The sequence below is a fragment of the Astatotilapia calliptera genome, chromosome 3 (genome assembly GCF_964374335.1).
Source record: "Astatotilapia calliptera chromosome 3, fAstCal68.1, whole genome shotgun sequence".
NCBI classification, from domain to species: Eukaryota; Metazoa; Chordata; class Actinopteri; order Cichliformes; family Cichlidae; genus Astatotilapia; species Astatotilapia calliptera.
In genome coordinates this window covers 53660452-53677974 of record NC_137424.1, presented here as the reverse complement: position 1 = coordinate 53677974, position 17523 = coordinate 53660452, and the positions used below count along the sequence as shown (strand labels likewise).

Below are 17523 nucleotides of genomic sequence, written 5' to 3'. Positions count from 1 at the left end.
TACATCACTTTAGCTATTGTTGAACTGAAGTGTTAAACAGTTATTTTATAGTTGTACCTGAAAGTTAGAGGTCTTCTCTTTGCTTACATTTGACTTAATTTGTTCATTTTGCTAAACAATCAAACTTACATTAAGCAAAAGAGGAGAAAAAAATCAGTTTTATGCTCAAATGATCCGTTTTTGACAAAAATATATATTGAAATGATAAACCAAATAAATGATGAAGATAGAATAGAATCGTTTTGTGTATAAAAGCAGAAGTTTCTTTTGATCTATCCACCCTTTCATTTCATCTGTATTCAAAACACGCAACATGGTAGGAGTCTTGGTTGATGGTTGGCGCCTCGAAAAAAAACTTTTTAAACTTTTTAAATTTAATAGCGAAACAAATAAAAACTGAAGTGAACGTAAACATTTTTCAGACAATAAAAAAAACTGAAACGAGCAGCTCTGCTGTGGAAACGAACTGAAAAATAAACTCAACTACAAAAAAACTATAAAATAAAATCTAATTAGAAAAAAAAATCTATAAAGCTCTGTGTTCAACCACAGTTTGCTTTGTGGGGTTCACGCTTTTGTTAAAGAGGAATGCACGGTAACATCTGAGATCAAAGCCTTTGTTCCTAATGAACACACATTGTGGCCTTTTTGAAGACATCCAAAACTATGGATCTACCAGTAGTTTATTAACAAGATTGGTTTTCAAAAAATGCTGGAAAGGGCAGAAATGTTGTTTTATTTCGTAATTTATTGTGTTGGATTTAACAACATTATTAAAATGTTGGTCTTGACCTGGACTCTCTTCTGAACTGGACCAGGAGGAGGTCCGGACTCTGGCTGCGAGCTCTTTATGACAAATCGACATTTCCTCAGAAGTGTCACCAGCATTAACTCTGCTTTGCCAAACAGCACAGCTTGGTGTGTATGTGCGTACTTTTTTAAAAACCGCAGCTGAGGGGCTAAGAGATGATGAAGATGGTGATGAAGAGCCCGGTGACCAACCAGCACGGCTCTCGCACGAGACAAAGAACAATGAGCTGCACTAAAACACACTCAGTGTGCACTTAGATTTATAGAGCAATCATCACAGTACGAAACTAACTTTACTATCTATTGTTGCTCGCAACAACACAGAGGGATATTGTGCAACTGTGACCACCAGAAACTGCTGCAAACACACACACAAACAATGGGTACACAAATATACTTCGCAATGCAAAAAAAAAGAGAAGTGTGGGCTAAAACGTAATACACCAACATGTGCAATAAGGCACATAAACGCTGACATGCATGCTTGGAAACCCACGCACACTCTTTGAAAGCATGAATGCAGAAGACAAACAGACAAACAAACAAACACGAGAGGACAACAGCCGAGGCCGGGAACGTCTATGGCAAAAGCCATTCAGGCAGTAACGCACACTTCATTTCACTTCATTGCTGTTTTTACTGTCAGCCTCTGAGCTTGTTAAGAGCAGCGCTTAACGAGCAAATAAATAAATAAATTAAATGTTTGTTTCTGTTTTAAATTCACTCTTTTTTAAAGCCTGAAATCTTATTAGTACTGATGCTAATTTGTAATCATAACATCCCGCCGCTGAGCTAAAAACTACGTTCAATAAAAGGCCACACGCTTTACAGGCACGCAACGATAGGAGGCCAAACAAAGATGGGCATTGTTGTTTGTTGGGGGGGTTCTTTGTTGTGTGTGTGTGAGACAGGACAAAGTTACAGTTCCCACAGTGGAATAAAGGTGAGGCCTGATTTTTTTTTTCATCCCCACACTAAAAAACAGGGCATTTTGGGTTTCTTTTGTCAGCTTCCTGTCCAGCACAGGAAATGGACAGGCATTCTACAGGAGCCTCTCTGCGACCGTGTGAGTGACACCCGTCAACAATGACCTTGAAGGTGCCTGAGGTCGAGTCACCTTCGTTTAACGTTCGTCATGATGTCTGTGTCGTTTCCTTAAAAAGTCCCTTCAGGATAAGTCGGGACGTCCGCCCTTTGGCTCCTCTTCCTCCTGCTCTGCTCACTCGTAACTTCAGCTCTGTGGTTTAAACGCCTCGGACGTCCCAGACGTGGAAGCAGAGGACTTGGGAATATCTTGGGAAAATTACAGGAAAACATTGTGACCCTTCCCTGAGTCTTCAGGCAGACACGTTGAGTGGATGACGCCAGTTTTCATGGGAAAAAGAACTTTTCAAAAATCACAATAGGCACTGGGGATAGCGGGCATTATATTGAGGGTCAGATCAGTAGCAGAGCCTCTTTAGGAAGCACTGGGACATACCTCTGCGGCCCATACAGTTTGTATGGGTCAATCCGTCACAAATGAGCCAATTTTTCTAACAATTTCAGCTCAACTATCTAAGTTGCAAAGACAATACTGGTCATTTCTGAATGGTTTATATTTAAATTTCACAATAATGCAAAATTAAACATGTAAAATGCTTAGAATTCACAGACAATGTAGAAAAATGATGTGCACCCTGTCACCATATTTGGAGAGAGGAGTGTGAAGTTATCAGCTCCTGCACACACATATCTGCTAATTCGCTAGCTGGGCCCACATCCACATTTTATGTTTGACAGCATTTTAGTAGATAAAGATGAAAGGCTTGGACGTGAACTGTGCTGCGGTTTGGGGAAGGCCTCGAAGGGGACTGGCGACAGCTCCCGAGCCTGGCAGATCGCCATGTACTAAAGAGAAGTGAAGAAGTTAAAGAATTGAAAAGGGCAGGGAGGGTGGGGCACGTAAATGAGAAAAAACAGCTTGTAGAACTGGGGGAACATATATAGATAAGAACCGGAAGGAGCGTGTTTGGAGGCATGGACCATGCCTCCAAACACGCTCTTAAAATGCAGATACTTTATCTCCAATTTGTGAAAGAGACTCACCAAACCTTTAAAAAAAAAAAGCTTTTGGGATGTCTGTTTTACACAGCAAGTCATAATTTAGGTAATAATCCTTTAAAAACGGTCCAGAAGGCACCAACAGTAATCACAGAGTTAAGATGTCCATCATAAGGAGGCGAGGCCTGGGAGAAATCTCTCAACTCCTCAGCTCAGTCAATGTTGGGGCACCAGTCAATCTCATCTATGCCTCAAACTGAATTTTTTTCTTATTAAGACGAGATAAAAAAAAAAAAAAAAAAAAGATTAAAGAAGATTTTAAAAAAGATTACAAAAAATCCATCCCCTAAGAGCTGACCTGAAGAGGTAAAGTACCCATACTGGCCCCAGCTACCAGGTTTTAAAGACACTTGTTGGGAACGTTGTATACTTTAACATGGAAGTCTATGGGGAATGATTGAAGTGACAGTGAAAGGAAATGTAGTTATTTGACTTAAGATAATATAAGACTCTATTGATCCCACGATGGGGAAATTGTTGTGTTACCTCAGCTCAGGTACAGATATCAGAAGGAAAAATGCAAGTACAAACAAATAAAAAATAAAATAATACACTATATACAACGGTAGTAGTATGTGATGGTGGATATGGTTGTGGAAATATGCAAGACATAAACTATACAGCTTTACATAATTATTGTACCACTACACAGCAAATTCAAAAGTGTTAAATTTTTTGGTGTTAATAGTCTCCTTGCAAAAGTAGAGTTAATTTTACTCTAAGCAGAGTCACATTCTTTTAATGTAACTCTGAGGTGTAAAATGATAGTAGTTAAAATCGAGTGTTAAAAATGAGCGTTTCTCTGTCAAATCTGGAGGTGTTAAAATGGAAACATTAACTCTTGACCTCTTAACTCTGAACTCCTAGAGGGGCTATGACACCAACAGAGTGAATTCACAGACTCCGCCCCCAGCACGGCTCCAATCGAAGCTGAAGTGAAGCCGTTTCAGAACATTTTGCTCTACATATTTGAGTTGTTTGCCATGCTTGGTAAGTCATTTTTCCAAAGATTGTTTCAATTATTGTTATTAGCTTTTACTTCTGTAGCTCTTTGGAGTTGAGACAAAGCTGTGTGAAAGGCATTAGCCATGTTGCTCGCTGATAGCATAATATTCTGTTTTAGCTAGCTGAAAGGTATTGTCTGCGGGCAAATGCCACAGCCTTGAAAAAAGCTTGCATGTGAATTTTCAGTCAAACTTTTGGTCAAATATACCTAAAACAATGTCTAGAATGTGAAATGTTGGTATAATGGTGCTACTTGAAGCCTGAAAACGATCGCCCATAAAAAAAAACAAACGAGCAAACAGCAGTAGCTGACGTCCTGACTGGATTCTACGTTAGCATAGATCCCTCCAGAGTTTTGTGCACACGGTTTAGGTAAAAATGAAAAAGGTTGAGGTTTTACATTTAGTTCAGTATTACCTGTTGCCTGTGTCCTTGTCTTTTGGGAAAATACTTTACACAAGTAATGGCTCAAAGAGGATTCCTTTTTTTTTTTTTTTTACTGTGCTGCAATTGTTTACTGGATTATTTGTGCCATTAATTAGTGTCAACTAATTTTTATTCAATCTCCGCACAGGATATGCTTGTGAAGATGGAATATGGGGGAGAGCAGAAGTGCGTTGAAGTTCCACAAAGTGATGAATGAAGGACATGCATATTGTATTGAAGAAATAAGTGTTGAGAATGCTGTTATTTGCATTTACTATGTCAGACCTTTTGATAAACAAAATTCTAATGAAAGTGAGAACATGTACACTGTTACATCTTTCAGAAAATGTTTTGAAATTGTGGTGCACAGTTCAGAATAAATGTTTTTCAAAAACCATTGCATCTTTTTAGTAAATGTTTATTTCCAAAAGAAATTTCTAGAAGTTCAGAACAGTAAAATTCCCGCTTTTAAGAATGAATTAGAAGATAACTCTTACGTAGTTAAACTAAAATACTCTTTGAGAGTTAATATATAAACTCTTAACACCAAGTGTTAAATTATCAACTCCAGACAGATTTGGTGTTTAACACTAAATCAGAGTTAACGTACCAACTCTCCAAAAAGAGTTAAATTAACACTCTCTGGTGTGGACCCATATAGACACTTTAATAGTGTTGAAATCAAATCCGACAGTGTTAATTTGGACATGCTGGATTTGCTGTGTACTATTACACACACACACACACGTATACACTAAATATAGATATGTGCGTTCCCAACTCCCGTGACATGTCCTCTTCCCACTGTTAGTGTTTGTTGTCCCCGCTTCTCCGTGTCTGAGCACCCCGTGCTCGTTGCCCTCTCGTCTCCGCACTTCTCCTGGGGTAAGAGGCAGCCGTTAGACACACCTCAATGAGGCTGACTAATCGTACTCACTGGCCGAGAGACCAACGTGAAGTCACGCAATGATGAGCATCAGAGAGAGCTCCACCACACTCTTAAGTAGCTCCTCCGACGAGGCTTGATCAGCTGTGTGATGCTCTTCAGGTGTGGCCAACCACCTGGTAGGGCCCCACCAACCAGGCCTGAAGTGCACCTGGAAACAGGTGCTCCCAGACACACCCATACACACACACACACACACACACACACACACACACATACCTGCAAGCAGGGAGGACAAGAACACCAAAAACACATATAATATAATACAAGTCCATAACTGCTCAGGGACCCTGGGTTGCTCAGATCCAGGTCCCTGACTGGCCCTTCTTATACAGGATGTCTGTATTTGTAGTCCAGTTTATTGTTGAGGTGAACACCCAGGTACTTGTAAGAGTCCACCATCTCAATGTCTTTACCTTGGATGTTGCAGGGGGTGACTTCCTCCTGAAGTCTATGATCATCTCCTTTGTCTTGCCGGCGTTGATTTGGAGTGCGTTGGTCTCACACCAGCCAGCAAAGTCACTGATGACCCCCCTGTATTCCTGATCATTCCCGTCTGATACACTTGCAGTGATGGCTGTATCATCTGAGAACTTCTGTAGACGGTAATCGTCCGAATTATAACAGAAGTCTGAAGTATAAAGGCTGAACAGGAAAGGTGAGAGAACCTTGGACACACAGTCATGGAGCCTCTCATACTGTGGTCTGTTGGTAAGGTAGTCGATTAAAATGCAGAATTACCACAAAAAATGGCAGAGGAAATTATGTGTTCCCGGTTGCTCCATAACAGTAAGAATGGTAACAAACAGGTAAAGTACCTATAATATAAATAATGCAATATACTATGAATGTGAAACACCCACATTCACCTCAAGGTTGTTCTAATCATAAGGAATTAAATATAAAACTTAAAATCCCCTTAAAAAAGTAACTCATTATTTGTTTCCTGAGGGAAATAATGGAAATGAATCAAGACTGTTTTAGTTATGAATCATCTCTGAAATGAATCCTGAACAGGTGCTTGTCACAAAAAGAATTCACAAATCCATTTAAGCAAATAAGCAGAGGATACCTGCACCTCTGGATCTGGATCTTCATCACACCGGCACAAGCAACAACTTCCTGGTTTGGAGTCACATGACTGGGATTCAGCTTCAGACATGAAAGCAGAAGGATTAACTGAGGAAAAGGATAAGCACATGCCCTTCTGAGCACTTGTTAAAATAAAGGTACCACTGCAGATGTTGCAGTGTCTTACTGAAAACATATTTGCAGTGATCTCTGAGTTAGAGCACATCCAGACTGACTTCATTTTGCAAAAGGTTAAAAGCACATGTAAAGGTTAAGAACAGTGTGTAACGCTCAGTCAAAAACTAATCACCATTACTTAGATAAACCATGTCCAAGATCTCACAGGCAAAGCATGAATGTATTAAAAATGTTCATGTGGAATAGTGAAAAATATCACTATTGACAATCAGCTGCATGTAAAAGATGTAACATGTCTGAAAGCGAAGCAAATGTTGCAAAACAAACACATTATTTATATCTATGAGAGTCTATGAGAAAATGACTCCTCGGCTTCTTGATGAGTGATCCAGTAAATGCTTACAGGATGAGTTTCACAATCTCAAGCCTCAACTTCGTGTCTTATTGCAAACGACATGACATTCATTCTGTAAATTATGGTAGTAGCCAGCGGTGTTTCTCAGTGTCAAAGTCAAGCTCACAACATCTGGTTTCGAAAGCCCACGGTGACGACATCCAAAATGCTCAGATCCTCAAAAAAGGTAATGTTTTTAAAAATGGCTTTGACCATAGAAATCAACAATAAAACAAATATAAAAGAAGTGAAAACGAAACATACCCACTGCCTCGCACCACCACCCCCAGCAGCAGCCTGAGCCGTTGATACAATGTAGGATGGAGTCATGCTTTCATGTTAGTACACAAATTCTAACACAAATTCTTCTTGTTCTTAGCTGACAGGAGTGGCACCTTGTGGGGGAGGTATGGTCCCTTGCTCAGCTGCAGGGGAGGGGTGGTGCAGTGAGCTCAAGGGAAAGTGCCAAGGAGGTTGGAGAGACAAGTGCACTGAATTAACTAATGAGGTTTCTCCCTTATATATAGTGAAGCCCAAAAGCTGAGGAACATGGTGCTGAACCTGAAGAACAGCAAACAGTTTTGCCACCAAATAAAACTGACAAATAAACAGTGTGTCGAATTGTGGTCCTTTCCACACACCTGTTGTGGTCTTCTGCTGTTGTAACCCCACTTCTTGCATATTCAGAGATGCTCTTCTGCATACCTGAGTTGTAACAAATGACACTTTGAGTTTGTGCTGCCTTTTCTATAAGAAATCTGATCACTGGATATTTTCTCTTTTTCAGACCATTCTCTGTAAACCCTATAGATGCTTATGCGGGAAAATCCCAGCAGATCAAATAGTCACACCGGCCTGTCTGGCACTAACAACCATGCTCCAATTAAAGTAATTGAATCACCCTTCTTCACCTTTGTAAAAACCAGCAGTTGAGCAGGTGTACCAAATTCAGCAACCAGTCAGTGCAGTGTCCCGATAGAAAAAAATCTGTGATTTCATTTTCCCATTTAAAAGACATTGTCTACTCTTCACATCCACCCAACTGTTAAAGCCGGAAGCCTGAGACAAACCAGAGGATGAAGTAAATAGCGAGCCCACCCTCTCCTTACCTGAGCTCCCAAAGACGTCACCGCGTGCAGCTACACGGTGACTAAACCCCGCAACAATTTGGTGATTAGCATCCTGTTAAATTATATTGCTTTTTCCACTGAGCTGTTCAACTGCATTCCTCACCAGTAGTTAACACAAGCACTAATGAGAGGAGCATTGCATGTAAAATGAGTTTACAGCCGTGCACCGCTGATACACGGACAACAGAAAACAAACAATAGGGAAGACACACTGAGACTGGCAGTCACAGCAAGGCAAGCCCAAGCACAAAGGCTGTGCACAGACATGCATGTAACATGTGGTCAGCCCAGAAATATGAGAGTTACAACAGCGGTCCCCAACCTTTTTTGCGCCACGGACCGGTTTATGCCCGACAATATTTTCACGGACTTGCCTTTAAGGTGTCGCGGATAAATACAACAAAATAAAACTAGTACCGGTATCGAAAAAAAGAAGATTTATTCATAACACACGTGAAAAGACCAAGGAAAACCGAGTTAACAATAAAAATGATAACAAAATAACGCTGAAAGCCGATAAAAACCCTGAAAACCATACATTTCACACCTGAGCCTCAACTCTCGCGGCCCGGTACCAAACGACTCACAGACTGGTACCGGTCCGAGGCACGGGGGTTGGGGGCCGCTGAGTTACAAGGTTTATTATGTCAGTCTATGGCTGCTGATGTTAAGCCATTACAGTGTTCATCCCCCTTATCTGCTGACTTCCAGAACTTTTATCTTCCACATAGTGCAGCTCGCCTTGACTACAGCATTGACTACAACATCAGCGCTCACTGACAGACAGCTTCATCGAGGCCGGGATTTGCACTCTGGATGGCCTCGGAGGTGTCAGCGCAAGCTGTTAACGCACATCTGTACACATGTGAGTGTTTGCAAGCTGATATCATATGTCTGCATGTGTGAGAGAGTTTGTAAGCTGATATCACTGCTCTGAACTTTGGCAGTGAGAAGGATAGACTCACAGGTACAGATGGAGCTACTACAGTTTTACTAGCTGCAAGTGCTTGATGTTATAGGCCTTCTTGCCCTGACGTGTGTGTGTCTGTGTGTGTGTGTGTGAGTTTTAGGTGATAATGAAACAACTGGAATTCTGTTTGCGAGCCTCCCCTCCAGTCATTTTCCATCACGTCTGGTGAACGAAGTGCACTTTGACCCCATGTTCAAAGCTGCCCTAAGAACACAGGAGATAGTCTGCGAGCGCTCCCCTGTGCCTGGCTGTAAACAGAAGATTGCTTTGGAGAAATCACGTTTATTTCCTCAGCGAGTTTAATTAACATAGTGGCGAGATGAGGCAACAGGGCGAGGAGAGAGAGCAAGTCGGGAGGTCGCAGGGAGTGTAGGATAATAAAAAGGACAAAAAAAGGAGGGGGATACTTGTGTTGGAGCAAGTGAAGATAATTCTAAACTTCTTATATTTTAATGTGTTGTAAAATAAACATGACAGTTGCCACGGTTTTTATCATGCATCTGTTTATCTTCTTACCTTTTGTTTCAGATTTTTGGGTTATTAACTGAATCGGACATAAAGCACACTTAGGCATTAGCTAATGTTCATAGTTCATTCATGGTTCATAGAGATTTCATATTTGTTTGAGAACAAAAAAAAGCATTTATTGTGAGGAAAACGTGCAAATACAAGCAGAAACATTAATATGCCAAGAAGTACCAAGAAGCTGAAGATTGTTCTTCTGTTATTTTAAGTGACTTGAGGTAAAACTGCTGTTGTGATTTGGTGCTATGTAAATAAAACTGAAAGGAACTGAATCAACTGAATTAAATTGCAAGCAACTTTACTTTTAGCTGAATTTTCATAGGTTTTAGAGCTTTTCCTGGTGAGCTTTTCCTCTCCTTATGGACATTCATACTATACCGAGACTTTTCTGAGCAGTTTCTTTTCTTGACTGCTAGGTCCATGTCTTATTTAATACAGCATGGCATTCATTTTGTGAATTATGACATTAAAATCACTAAATTTATATTTTGTGGTGGGTCTACCTTGTGACTCATAAAACACCACCCATATGAGCGTCCAGCATCTTTATTTTCACTGAAGATCATATTCTCAAAACACCAGGGTTGATAAGCCGATGGATGATGGCATGTTATTATTGCTGGCGCACACATAGCTGTTGCTATATGGTTGGTATCTTGAGTAGCAATAGAGGAAGGTTCCTCAACCAGTTTTCAACCAGTGGGAGAAGCCTACATCATTACCAACAGTGATGCTGGACATACAGTAGCTACACTATAAAAGTATAAAATATTTGGGCAAAGCTTAATTTTCAAGTTCAGTGTATAAAAGTTGTCAATGCTCTGCTGATTGAGTGACTGCAGGGCTCCAAACTTCCTCTGGTATTAACATCAGCACACAAACTACACCAGGAGCTTCACCAAATCTGAGCAGCTCCTGCAGGTGTAACATGCACGTTGCCCAGTACTTTTTGTCCAAGTAGTGCAGCAAATAGATGAGAGCAGTCGATTTTTATCAGGAACCGAGGTGGCATGTATTAGCAAGCAGTAACTTCAGGTTTTACCCCAGGTTTTTAGGGTTACAAAGTTCTTCCTGAGATACGTCATCATGCACAGCTCACCTGCTATGGAGTTGTGTATGACAGGTTATCTGGAAGATAGCATCACTGCTCTTAAAAGAGTCTACAAAAGTCTTTGTATTTGATAAGCAAAAATGGAAAATACTGATTTTTAGGGACCCTGCTGGCTATAATTATGTTTAAAGCAATTATATTGCTGTATATGACTGAAAAAAAAAAGAATATAAATGAAGGAATTAAGCTTTGCGGCTTGGGGATCGAATATTAACTTTTTGCATATTCATGCTTTACATGTTTATCAGCAGAGATGTAATCTGATTACTTTTTTCAAGTAACTAGTAAAGTAAGGGATTACTATTGCAAAAACGGTAATTAGATAACCGTTACTTTCCCGTAGGAACGCGGCGTTATTGCGTTACTAAAACCGTGATTTTTTTTGCGAGAATGTCTCACGACAGTGACGTAAGCGAGTGCGACGTTCGTGACAACAGCTGTGTGCAGATCAACAGTGGATCACATGTCGAGTGCGGGAGAGAGTATGAGCGTGCAGTGTTTAAAGCGTGGAAGTACTGACCTTACTTTGAGTTTGATTCTGTAAAAAGCGACAAAAACATTAGTGTCCGTTGTGTGTGGGAAGAAAACTTCTTTTTACAGCGAAAAACCCCCCTAAACTTCCAAGCAAGCACCGAGTAGCTACGATGTAAATTCACAGAGAAACTCACGGATTCTTCCACTGACCGCTGCGGCTCACCTGCACCAGGGTAAACCTCCGCCTGCTCCAGTCCTGCTTTACAGGTGAAAATAGAGCAACAGGACCGCTGAGTCTTTCACTTTATTTATTTTCTGCTGTGTTTTACTTGCATCTATTTGAAAGAGTGAGTGTAAACACAAAAAATATTTTATTTTATGTGCTGGAATGTGTAGAAAATAGGTTTAAATGTTAAAAACTAATTTATTCAAGTCAGAGAATGGTGCATTTTATTTTTGCTTGATGCATAATTTAAAAGATTAAAACTAATAAAACATGTTAAAAAAAAGATACTTTTCCATTTGGTTACATTTTGTATGATGGATTATGTAGAAAAAGTAGAATTGGGCTGAAAGATCTATCGCTTTATCACCTCTTCAGGTTGTAAATCGTGTTTTTAAAAGTATCTAAGTAACTAAGTAATTAATCACTTTTGAAAATAAGTAATCAGTAAAGTAACGGGATTACTTTTTTGGGGAAGTAATCAGTAATTAGTTACTGATTACTTTTTTCAAGTGACTTGAGCAACACTGTTTATCAGTGCTGAGATTGCAGCTGAGTGAATAAGGCTAAAACACACCATAAGACCAGCTTGAATCCATAATTTAACATGTTCGTTATGATAGAAGAGCAATTTTAGTGAGACCTTTTTATGTCTTAATAATGGCTCTGAATGGCCTAAAAAACACAGTTTTATCTCAAATCAATATTATTTCAGATTAGTAATCTCAAAAAAGGAAGTAAAGCAGAATAATATTAAGATGCATACTGATTTTCTTGACCCATCAAACACCAGTACATTTAGATTCTCTGTAGGTTGCACGGGTAAGAAGATATTTTTTCAGCAGACTTCACAGAAATAGTCTTTGACTGTGATTGATGGATTCTGCAACTACTTTCTTTCTTCTGTTGAGGCTTTATTTAGATTTTCAGTGCAGCTTTTCAGATTAGAAACCACCCATTCTTCGAGAGAAAGCCATCACACGTGGGACGTTTTCAGCTGCAGCGCAAACGCAGCCAAAAAACACAGAAGGACTGATGTGCACGACAGAGGAACTGATAAGGAGCAAAAACTGTGAAGGAGTTCAAATGGAAGAAGGAGGACGACGAGGGAGGTCAAGGAAGGGTAATGAGGAGGAGACGGAGGAAGATGTAAAAGTCAAAGAAAATGAAAGAGAAAGAAGAGTGAAGACAGCCCACCCACACTGCACACACACACACACGCTGCAGTCAGAGGTTCACCTGCAGTTCACGCTGACCATAACAACACCCCTGAGAAAGATCGCAAAAGCCAGAACACGAGACGGACAAGGAGAGGAAAAAAGAAAGAGGTTACGGGACGAGGAGGGATGGAGGGAGGAAACGAGGGAGAGGTGGGAAAGCAAAGTAATAATTTAGGGCTGAGGGAGCTCAGGAGAAGAATCGGTCAAAAAAAAGAAGTTCAGTTCAACTTCTGCCGACGCTGCAGGTTCAATCGGAGGTCAGCAAACTAAACCCCCTCAGCATATATGTGCATCCAATCTCCTTCTTATTACATACACAAAGATGTATCTTCAAGCGGCCCAAAACCTCTTTTTTTTTTTAACTTTTTTTGGGGGAAAAGAAAATTGTTTTCAAGAAAACTGTTAAAGTACAGTAAATCAATCTGTGGTCTCTGGTGTGCTTTTAGATCTTTAGATCTTGAAATACAATTTACTGCAATCAGAGTTACTAGTCACAGCGCCAACTCATTGATTTAATGATTCAGCCTTAAATAAATTAATTTGACTGTAAATACAATCATTTATCATTGTGTATGAGTATCATTGCCCCCGTCCCTTCAGGCTAAAACTTTTCCACACACTGGCCAGTTTTTAAAATTGTAGTGCTTTTTTTCCCATTAAAGGTCATATTTTAAAATAGTGTAAGGAAAATGTAGAAAACTGAGTGTTAGTTGTACTACACTGTTTTATATTTCCACAGGTTAGTGTTTAATGAGTAATACTCCCTTGAGAAGAAACCGTCTTCTCAATGCAAGACAGTTTCTTGTTGGTATTTGCAGCGCTGTGAAAAAGTATTCATATATTTTTCTTTTTGCATATTTGGCATGCTAACATATTTCAGATAATCAAACAAATTGCAATATTGGACTTGATTTATCTAGGGAAAAGAAGCAATCCGAACCTACATGGCATTGTGTGGAAAAATAACTGCCAGCTTGCTAAATCATGTATCAACTGTAGTTAATTTTCAATCAAGTAATTTATTTTTTTGGAAAGTTGTTTGGAAATATAAGTTCAGTGTCAGTAGCACCACCCAGATGTGATTACTGCCAGACTTGCTTTGTCAAGAAATTACTTAAATAGAACCTGAAGTAGCGTATCTTAGATCACTTTCTTTAGATCACTCCATGATCTAAAGAAACAGCTGAGACACAAAGTCATCAACATCTAGCAGCCTGGAAATTATTAAAAGCTATTTTTTAGGCTTTGGGAATCCAGTGAACCACTATGAGAGACATTATCCACAAATGGAGAGAACATGGAACAGAGGTGAAGCTTCCCAGGAGTGGGCAGCCTACCAACAACACATCGATGACTCATACAGGAGGGCACAGGAGAACCCAGGACAACATCTAAAGAGCTGCAGGCCTCACTTGTCTCAGTTAAGGTCGGAGGTCGTGATTGAACAATAAGAAAGAGACTGTGCAAAAAATGGCATCGATAGGAGAGTTTAAGGAGAGAACCACCGCTCATCAAGAAGAACACAAAGGCTCGACTACTACATAAGCCAAAAACTTAAATTGATGACTTTTGGGAAAATATTCTGAACTGACTGACTGATGAGACAAAAGCTGAACTTTTTAGAAGGTTTGAATCCCATTGCATCTGGTTTAAAACATAATTTCATAAACAGAACATCATACCAACAGTCAAACATGGTGGTGGTAGTGTGATAGTTTGAGGCTGCTTCAGGATGACTTCCTGTTAATGATGGAACCATCCTGAAGGAGATCTGCCTTAAATTCATGCTCTGAATGTCAGACACACCTAGGTTCAGCAGCAGGAAAATGTCCAAAACCGAGCAAGGCCTCCTCTGAGTTGTCCATAATTCATCCTGCCATCCAATTGAGATGGTTTCACATGATCTTACACAGGGTATTCGTGCTTGAAAACTCAACAGTGTGGCTGAATGTAAACAATTAAATGGTCTGTATTTGTATAGTGCTTTACTAGCCCCTAAGGACCCCAAAGCGCTTTACACATCCAGTCATCCACCCATTGGTGATGGCAAGCTACATTGTAGCCACAGCCACCCTGGGGCGCACTGACAGAAGCGAGGCTGCCGGACACTGGCGCCACCAGGCCCTCTGACCACCACCAGTAGGCAACGGGTGAAGTGTCTTGCCCAAGGACACAACGACCGAGACTGTCCAAGCCGGGGCTTGAACCAGCAACCTTCCGATTACAGGGCGATATCCCAACTCTTGAGCCACAATCGCCCCTATTCTCACAAATAAGAGTGGTCCAAAGTTCTTCTAACTCATTGCTAGCTGTCTAATCATGTAATTGCCCCTAAATCAACTGAATTTGCTATAGAACCAAAGAAGAGTTTCTGAGACCACTGAAGTTTGTAGAGCATAAGATTCTTTCCTCTGGTCTAAGGAGCTAGGAAAGAAAAGTGCCTGGACTTCTTTAACCTCCTAGGACCCGGCGTCCACATATGTGGATGTCACATTTTGGGTTGTCTAGACCAAAATACTAAATTTTGCTCTACAACGGCCTGATAGCCACTTACGAGGAAATTATACTGCCACTGTTCTATCAAAATTTAAAGCGAATGTCCTAATTTGTGGATCTCATTTCTGTCAGAAACAAAAATCAGGTAAAAAAAAAAAAATCATGTAATTCTTTGTTTTTACATTCATCAGGTCCCAATCAGCACAAATAGAAATTAAAGAAATTAGAGAAATTAAAAATGCATGCCATGAAAGAGTTCGGGTCTTAGGAGGTTAAGTTGCTTGAAGACATTTCACCTCTCATCCGAGAAGCTTTGTCAGTTCTAGAGTCAAATAGTGGAGCGTCCCAGACTTAAGCCTTTTAGGAGTGTCCCCCCAAGAGGGACAATGGACTCCCTAATGATCCTCTACCGAATCACACGAGCCAAGGTGTGAAAATTGGTGTAGGTCACAATCAGCCAAGGCTTTGGGTAAGCTCATTGTGAAACCTGGCCCCACATTATCATGTGATTTCCTGAGGTCAGATGGCCCAGGATGTGAGTGGGCGTTAAGGCCCAGTCTTGCCGAGTCTTGTCCTGTGGAGGTGGCTCTTCTATGTTGTGCCATGCGTTTATGAAGAGGCTGTTTGGTCTCTCCAATATAGAGGTCTGGTCATACCTCTGGGCCTCTACCATTTGACCCTAGAACTGAAGAAGCTTCTCGGATGAGAGGTGAAACGTCTTCAAACACCTTTTTTTTTTTTTGTCCCGTTTGGATCTTTAGCCATCAGAATTGTTGTCTTAAGGCCAAGAAAGACGCTAAGCGGATTTATTTTACCAAGTGGATCATCATGGCCTTGCCATATTGGTCCATTTGATTGACCTTTATTATAATTATGAATTTATTTTATTTTCAGTTGCTACAAACGGGACAGACATGACTGGGGGATAGGACAGGGAGAAAGAATGAAAGAAAGAGAGGGAGAGAAAGAAAACCAAAGGGGAGAAGAGACGGTGAGAAGGGGGAGAAGAAAGAAAGAAAAACAAACAAAAAAAACAAAACACCTGGGTCACCTGTATGGAGAAAAAAAACAGAAGAGAAAGCAAACAACAAAGAGCAACATAATAAAAAAAAAACGGCACCATCACAATAAACTAGCTAGCAGTAGATATCAGTAGATACTAAATAATAAACGATATTGTGCAGCACGCAAGATAGACAGCGCACAATGTGCTTTGAGGCAGCAGCCAAGAAAGCTGTAGTCCGCGTCTGTGAATACCCGTGTGTACACCTGTGTGCATACCTGTGTGGATCAGCATGCTTGCATTCCAAAGGTTTCTCCATGTAACGATCTGCTAGGGAGTGTGGGGAGCCACAGCCCCGTCCTCCAGGGTATGAAGCAGGTATGGAGGAGATCAAAACTCCAGACATCCAGAGGCCCCCAGAACACAAGAGACCATGGAAGACCAACAGAGGGGCAGCCGCGCCACTGTCCCAGAAAGAGCTGAGGAGAGTCCCAGATGAGGGCTCACTCAGCAGCCGCGGAGCAGAAGCCAGGGGGAGTTGCAGTGACGCGCCCGTGAGCTCCGCCGGCAGCCAGCTGTGCCTGAGTGACCGAGCCTCCGAAGTGGCCCGAGCGAGCCCCAGGCTCCAGGCCCCGATAAGCGGCCGCCAAGGAGTGAGCCGGTGTGTACCCGGACGCCCACCCCCAGACACAAAGAACCACCAACGCACCGATGTCTGAGGGAGTCCGCCACTGGCAGGGGAAGTGGTGGTGGGTGGGTCTTCAAACACCTTAAATAAGTCCAAAAGCTTTTTTTTCCTTAGACTATAATGACCTGGATGACTGAGAACCTTCACAGACATATCCTTTTCTCTGGTCTGTTAAATAATGTATTCTGCATCACTGGCTCATTATCTCTGGAAAATCCTCACAGTGTCAAATTAAATGCTGCTTTTATGAGCATTTAAAACACTGCCTTGACTGGATAAGCAGCAGAGGTGGGACCAAGTCATTGTTTTGCAAGTCTCAAGTAAGTCTCAAGTCTTTATCCTCAAGTCTCAAGTCAAGTCTCAAGTAATGTCAGGCAAGTCAGAGTCGAGTCTCAAGTCACTGGTGTAAAAGTCCGAGTCAAGTCACAAGTCTGAAACTTTGAATTTCAAGTCCTTTCGAGTCTTTAAAAAAAAACAACGAAAAAATAATGTTGCAGTTATGCTAAATGTAAATATTAGACCATGTAATTTTTTAATCTGTGTTTTTCTCAACACATGACAAAACTTAGAAAATATACACAAATTGTGAAATTGCACCTCTTTAAAATGCAGCTCAATTAAACCTAGCTCCAAGAATAATTTTCACCGACAGTTCTGAGATACGCTGCATGTTATTCTTGGATGCGGTTGTAGGACCAGCTTTAAAATCGCATGACAAAAATATCATACATATTAAAAAAAACTGAATCACCAACGTAGCCTGGAAAACATTTGCTAGTTAGATGAAGTC

At 40.8% G+C, this 17523-nt stretch overlaps 1 long non-coding RNA gene across 1 annotated transcript; it reads left to right on the top strand.

Moving 5' to 3' along the window:
- Positions 1–3778: 3778 nt before the first annotated feature.
- LOC145421659 (uncharacterized) lies at positions 3779–4741 on the top strand. Its single transcript, XR_013903017.1, has 2 exons — positions 3779–3903; positions 4493–4741. It is a non-coding gene; the product is annotated as an uncharacterized LOC145421659 (long non-coding RNA).
- The last annotated feature ends 12782 nt before the right edge of the window (positions 4742–17523 follow it).